Source organism: Triticum urartu, chromosome 3A, assembly GCF_056163025.1.
Source record: "Triticum urartu cultivar PI428250 chromosome 3A, HENAU_Tu73, whole genome shotgun sequence".
NCBI lineage: Eukaryota > Viridiplantae > Streptophyta > Magnoliopsida > Poales > Poaceae > Triticum > Triticum urartu.
Window position 1 is genome coordinate 252254855 of NC_141875.1, and position 6751 is coordinate 252261605.

Genomic DNA, 6751 nt, shown 5'->3' on the forward strand with positions numbered 1-6751 from the left:
CACTCCACCACTACGAAAGGATCTCATCCCGAGATCTAGGACTGGAAAAACTTCGGATATTCAGAACGGAGGTGATCCTCGCATTCCCAGGTCGTTGCATGGTCGGAATGATGTGACCACTTCACTTTCAGGAATTTGATAGACTTGTTGCGAGTCTTGTGCTTAGTTACTTCAAAGATAGCAACGGGATGCGCATGATAAGACAAGTCTTCTTGGAGATCAATCTCTTCGAAGTTGATGGTGCGGTTAGGAGTCTTGAAACACTTGTGAAGCTGAGACACGTGAAACACGTCGTGCATGTTTGCAAAGTTGGATGGAAGCTCAAGTTGATAGGCGAGGTCGCCTCTTTTGCCAATGATCTTGAAAGGACCCACGTATCTAGGGGCAAGCTTCCCTTTGATACCAAAGCGACGAGTACCTTTCATTGGAGAGACGCGAAGGTAGACATGGTCTCCGATCTTGAAAGCCAAGTCACGATGCTTGCTATCATAGTAACTCTTCTGGCACGATTGCGCGGCTTTGAGATTTTCACGAATGACTTTGCACATTTCTTTAGCCTCTATGATCAAGTCATTACCAAGAAGTTGGCGTTCACCAGTCTCTGACTAGTTAAGAGGAGTACGGCACTTCCTGCCATAGAGAATCTTGAATGGGGCCTTACCCGAACTCGCTTGAAAGCTGTTGTTGTAGGAGAACTCGGCATATGGAAGACAATCTTCCCACTTCATACCGAAAGAAATGACACATGCCCTGAGCATATCTTCAAGAATTTGATTCACTCGCTCGACTTGGCCACTAGTTTGAGGATGAAAGGTTGTGCTGAAACGAATGTTGGTGCCCATGGCCTTCTGAAAAGAATCCCAAAACTTAGAAGTGAAGATGCTTCCACGTATAGCTCTGCCAACTGAGCTGTTGTGATAGATTCTTTGATAGGAAGAAAATGAGCCACTTTAGTGAGCTTGTCGATGACAACGAAGATAGCATCATTGCCACGCTTGGACTTTGTAAATCCAGTCACGAAGTCCATCTCAATATGGTCAAACTTCCATTCTAGAATGGCAAAAGGTTGGAGGAGACCAGCTGGTCGTTGGTGTTCTACTTTCACTCTTCTGCAGACATCACATTCATTCACGAACTAAGCAATCTCGCGCTTCATTCGAGTCCACCAATACGACTGCTTGAGGTCATGGTACATATTTGTACTTCCAAGATGAATGGATAGGAGTGAATTGTGAGCCTCGTTCATAATGACTTTACGAAGGTCACCCTTAGGAACAACAATGCGATCCTCGAAGAATAGAGTATCTTTGTCATCAAGGCGATAGCACTTGTACTTGGGTTGGCTCTTGGCAATCCCAATCTTCACCTTCTTCACCATAGCATCAAGAAGTTGAGCCTCACGAATCTGATCTTCCAAAGTAGGAGAGACTTGGAGGTTGGCAAGGAATCCTTGAGGAACAACTTGGAGATTAAGTTTGCAGAAAGCTTCACAAAGCTCCGGTTGATAGGGCTTGAGAATCAAACTGTTGCAGTAAGCCTTCCTGCTCAAAGCGTCAGCAATGACATTGGCCTTACCTGGAGTATATTCGATACTCAGATTATACTCTAGAATCATTTCGACCCAACGAGTTTGCCTGAGGTTGAGGTTGGGCTGAGTGAAGATGTACTTGAGACTCTTATGATTAGTGAAGATTTCCACTTTCCTTCCCAATAAGAGATGTCTCCATGTTAAAAGAGCATGGACAACTGCCGCCAGCTCGAGGTCATGAGTGGGGTAGTTCTTTTTGTTGGGCTTCAACTGGTGAGAGGTATAGGTGACAAATTTCTTCTCTTGCATTAACACAGCACCGAGACCTTGGAGGGAAGCATCACAGAAAACCTCGAATGGTTTGGATTCATCAGGAGGAGTCAGAACTGGACCTGTGACTAACTTCTCTTTGAGGGTGTTGAAAGCGATGTCACATTCGGGCGTCCAAACATACTTCACATGCTTCTGCAGGAGGTTGGAAAGAGGCTTCGCGATCTTAGAGAAATTCTCAACAAACCTTAGACAATAGCTTGCGAGCCCAAGGAAGCCGCGGAGTTGCTTCACATTCTGAGGCAGTTCCCAATTCACAATTGCAGACACTTTCTCAGGATTGATAGTTATGCCCTTGGCGGAGATGATATGCCCAAGGTAGAGAACCTCATCGAGCCAAAACTCGCACTTTGAAAACTTCGCATAGAACTGATGTTCTCTAATTTTGTCCAGCACCAATCTCAAGTGCTTGGCATGTCCCTCCTTGTTCTTGGAAAAGACCAGAATGTCATCGAGATAGACCAAGACAAAGTCATTTGTGTAGGGGTTGAAGATGAAGTTCGTCATGCGAGAGAATGTTGGAGGAGCGTTGACAAGGCCGAAAGACATGACAGTGTATTCATATGAACCATAGCTTGTTCTAAATGCTGGCTTGGGGATGTCTTGTTCGCGAATGTGAATCTGATGATAGCCCATACGGAGGTCAAGCTTGGAGAATACTTGAGCACCCTTGAGTTGTTCGAAAAGGTCATTGATGTAGGGAAGTGGGTACTTGTTCTTTATGGTCTTCTTGTTCAATGGACGGTAGTTGACACAAAGTTGGTCCATTACATCCTTATTCTTGATAAAAAGAACACCACAACCCCATGGAGAAGAACTTGGTCGGATGAGACCCATACGCTCTTGTTCATCGAGTTGTTTCTTCAGCTCCTTCAACTCTTTCGGTCCAAGCTTGTAAGGACATTTGCAAAAAGGTTTCGTGCCAGGCTCAAGATCGATGACGAATTCAACTGGCCGGTGAGGAGGCATTCCTGGAAGCTCTTCTGGAAAGACGTCTTGATATTCACAAACGACTGGAATCTGAAAGATGGCATCCAACTCGCCCTTCTCATTGAGAGAAAACAGTCGAATGGTATCGTCATGAGCTGCATAGATGATCACATCCTCAGACGAGTGTGTCAATTGAATCTGCCTGGCAGCACAATCAAGTTGAGCCTTGTGCTTAGAAAGCCAGCCCATGCCGAGAATTAGACTAATATCTGAGTTACCAAGGACCATTAGAGAGGACAAAAATATATAATCTCCCATCTTGATGGAAACATCCGGAGCCATCATTTTGGTGTTCATGAACAAACCGGAGAGGAATCCGCTATCGGCTTAGCCAAATCGACAGTATGCAAATCGTGCATGGATGCAAAAGGCTTCGATATGAATGACAAAGATGCACCAGTATCAAAAAGAACTCTTGCAGGAATATCATTAATAGGAAGGTTACGCATGATCACTTCTGAAGAGTCCTTTGCCTGAGCTGCGTTCATCATGTTGACCTTTGCAGACTTGGGATTATGCTTGACCACTGCATTGCAGGCAGATATCACAGGAGGAGGAGGAAGACGCCTTTGGTTGAAGCATTTGTTTGCATAGTGACCTTTCTACTGACACTTGTTGCACGTGACCTCTGAGAGCGGACGGTGATACGGAGCACTTGATCTTGGAGCATGAGACGAAGCCTTGTTCTGAAAGCCTCGGTTGGGTGGGTGGGAAGATCCATTGCCACCTTTGCTCTTCTGCTGATAAGGCTGACGGAATGGAGGAGGAGGAGGCAACCAATACTTTTGCTGCTTAGCTGCCACTTGAGTTGAAGAAGAAGAAGGAGTAGCATCCCTGACTCTCTTCTTGGAAGCATCGCACTTGAGCTGAGTAGCCTCTTGCTTCAGTGCCATGTTGTAGAACTCATCATACTTTTTCGGCTCAAAAAGAAAAAGAGCTAGTTGCAGATCTTCTCTGAGGCCACCTCTGAACTGATAAATCATGCTCTTCTCGTCAGGGACGTCTTGCTTGGCGAAACGAGCGAGCTACTGGAACATGATGTTGTATTGGTAAACATACAAGCTGCCTTGCTTCCGATTGCGGAACTCCTCACGCTTGCTCTCAACAACACTCTGAGGAATGTGGTGAGCTCTGAAGCCTTGGCGGAAATCATCCCAGGTAATCACACGACCTCCTCTAGAATCTTTGTATTGTTGATACCACTCTGCAGCTTGGTCCTTGAGTTGGAACGAAGCAAACTTGACAAAGTCCTCAGGCCTGACATTGCTGCACTCGAAATGTTTGCAGATATCCACGAGCCAATCATCAGCGTCTGGGGCCTCGACACAGTTACTGAAGGTCTTTGGCTGGTTTGCGAGGAACTGGTTGAGTGTAGCAAACTGAGTTTGATTGTTGCCATTGCCTTGATTTCCTTGGTTGCGCTCTTGCAAGAGTTGCATAATCAGCTGCGTGTTGGCGTTGGTAGCGGCCATCACAGCTTGACATGCCTCCGGAGCTGGAGGTGGTGGCAGCAGTTCCGGATTCTGACGCGTTGGAGGAGCCATCCTGAAGATGGTGACATCCATTAGCATCTTGACAAACATATATTCAAGCTGAATCAAATGGATCCAAATTGCAACATATAGCCTTAACATTCGAACAAGAATGAACGAATGAATTCCAAATTAAATGGTCACACTTCCATAAATTGAGAAGCCACTTAGATAGAGGTAGATGAATAAAACAACAAGGTACGGACATGAACAAATACTTGGTGAGGATTACCCAGTCACAAACCAAATATCTATGGAAGAAATACTAGAGCTACATGAATTCCCACCTATGAAACTCCCAAAATTTTCCGGTTATGCAATCAGGTGTTGGGGATACAGGGGAAGCATAATATCTCACCCAAAACTAGCAAATCCTACATCTAGTTGTATCCATCCTTCAACACATAACCAAGAAACCTTCAGAAATCATTTACCTCAACCTTTGAAAAGCATCCGTTATATGAGTTATGGCAATACTCCCGAACTCCCGCCCCAGGACTGGGTGGCGTCGAGGTTATCTCACCAACAACTGCATAAAGGATATTTTCGATGTCGGCGAAACTCAGGTATTCCAGAACTCCAATGATAAAATTGTGACGACAACACCTCGGAGCTCAACTCCCCGGGACACTGCCACAACCCCTAAATGTCAGGAGGCACCAAGAACAATGTTCTCGTCACAAAACCATCGGAACGATTCCAAGATACCCGCGTGATCCTAAAAAAATTAGTGAAATTTGAGAAGAGAAGAGTCAAAACTCTATGTCAGAATGCCTCACCAGAGCGACGAAGGGACTGAGGAGTAAAAAGAATCCTACTCTTCGATATATATATATAATCCTATAAGACTCAAAACATTTTTCTAGACTCAACAACGCCAATGATTCGATCAAGCAAGGGACTCCTAAGTCGGGGAAGGCTCTGATTACCAACTTGTAACACCCACGATGCGGCTATATCTCTCACGTGTCGGAGCACGATTTAGAGGCATAACCGCATTGTAGGCAATGTCGCAAGAGGGGTAATATTTACACAACCCATGTACTGAATAAGAAAGAGGTACATAGTTGGCTTACAATCTCCACTTCACACAATAACATAAATATAGCATTACAAACATCCAGATACAATCAAGGTCCGACTACGGAACCAAAATAAAGACAACCCCAAATGCATAAGATCCCCGATCGCCCCAGCTAGGCTCAACTATTGATCATCTGGAAAGGAAACGTAGTAACGTCCTGAGTCCTCATCGAACTCCCACTTGAGCTCAGTCGCATCTCCTGGAATGGTATCATCGGCACCTGCATCTGGTTTTGGAAATAATGTGTGAGTCACGGGGACTCGGCAATCTCACACCCTCGCGATCAAGACTATTTAAGCTTATGGGTAGGTAAAAGGTATGAGGTCGAGCTGCAGCAAGCACTAGCATATATGGTGGCTAACTTAGAGAGAGAGAAGCGAAGGCAAAGCACGTTCGAGAATCTATGATCAAGAAGTGATCCTAGAAATACTTACGTTCAAGCATAACACTAGACCGTGTTCTCTTCCCGGACTCCGCCGAAAAGAGACCATCACGGCTACACACGCGGTTGATCCATTTTAATTAAGTTTTAGGTTTTCTACAACCGGACATTAACAAATTCCCATCTTCCCATAACCGCGGGCACGGCTTTCGAAAGTTCAAATCCCTGCAGGGGTGTCCCAACTTAGCCCATCACAAGCTCTCACGGTTAACGAAGGATATTCCTTCTCCCAGGACGACCCGATCAGACTCGGAATCCCGGTTAGAAGACATTTCGACAATGGTAAAACAAGACCCGCAAAGCCACCCGAATGTGTCGACAAATCCCGACAGGAGCTGCACATATCTCGTTCTCAGGGCACACCAGATGGGCAAGACGTCGGGTTGGCATAGACCCTGGTTGCCCAGGGGGTGCCGTACATTGCCCAGTTTGGATCAACACTTAGAGAAGCACTGCCCAGGGGGCGGGGTTAAAATAAAGATGACCCTTGAATCCACGAAACCCAAGGGAAAAAAGGCTAAGTGGCAAATGGTAAAACCAAGGTTGGGCCTTGCTGGAGGAGTTTTATTCAAGGCGAACTGTCAAGGCGTTCCCATTATAACCCAACCGCATAAGGAACGCAAAATCAAGGAACATAACACCGGTATGACGGAAACTAGGGCGGCAAGGGTGGATCAAAACACCAGGCATAAGGCCGAGCCTTCCACCCTTTACCAAGTTATAGGTGCACTAAAGTAAACAAGATATAATAATGATATCCCAACAATAATCATGTTCCAACAAGGAACAAACTCCAATCTTCACCTGCAACTAACAACGTTGTAAGAGGGGCTGAGCAAAGCGGT